The sequence below is a fragment of the Bison bison genome, unplaced genomic scaffold (assembly GCF_000754665.1).
Source record: "Bison bison bison isolate TAMUID 2011002044 unplaced genomic scaffold, Bison_UMD1.0 scf7180017864285, whole genome shotgun sequence".
NCBI lineage: Eukaryota > Metazoa > Chordata > Mammalia > Artiodactyla > Bovidae > Bison > Bison bison.
Window position 1 is genome coordinate 1515704 of NW_011494857.1, and position 550 is coordinate 1516253.

The 550-nt window shown below is 46.2% G+C and overlaps 1 protein-coding gene across 1 annotated transcript in view; it reads left to right on the forward strand.

Moving 5' to 3' along the window:
• The window catches only part of PTOV1 (prostate tumor overexpressed 1), an 8914-nt gene that overhangs the window by 935 nt on the left and 7429 nt on the right, over positions 1-550 (forward strand). The gene's annotated exons all lie outside the window — the stretch shown is intronic.

Below are 550 nucleotides of genomic sequence, written 5' to 3' on the forward strand. Positions count from 1 at the left end.
CACCCCCCGGTTCCCTTGCATTCTCAGGATTTGCGCCCTGGCTGGTCCCTCATCTTAGCACACTCTTGCAGCCTATGTGGACTTGCAGGCTGCCTAAAGGTCACTTTGCTGAGTTCTCACGGTCATCATCATCCCACCCCCCATAAATAGTGTGCATTTGCTCTATTTGTAACACATCACAAAATGCGATTATTTATTTTCTCCAGTGGGGCTGGTCTCTTTGGTCACCACAATTGGTGCCCAGCACAGAACTGGAAATGGCACTAATAATGATTTTAAAAGGAGAAAAACTATCATTTACGTCGTCACTGTGCCAAATACCGATCTAATGGTTTATCAACTCATTTGATTCTCATAGCCATTTTAGGGATAGCTAATATCCACATTTAAGAAACAAGGAAACTGAAGCAAGAAATGTTATACACAAGAACTAGCATGTGAATCGGAGAAGGCAATGGCACCCCACTCCAGTACTCCTGCTTGGAAAATCCCAAGGACGGAGGAGCCTGGTAGGCTGCAGTCCATGGGGTCGCGAAGAGTCGGACACGAC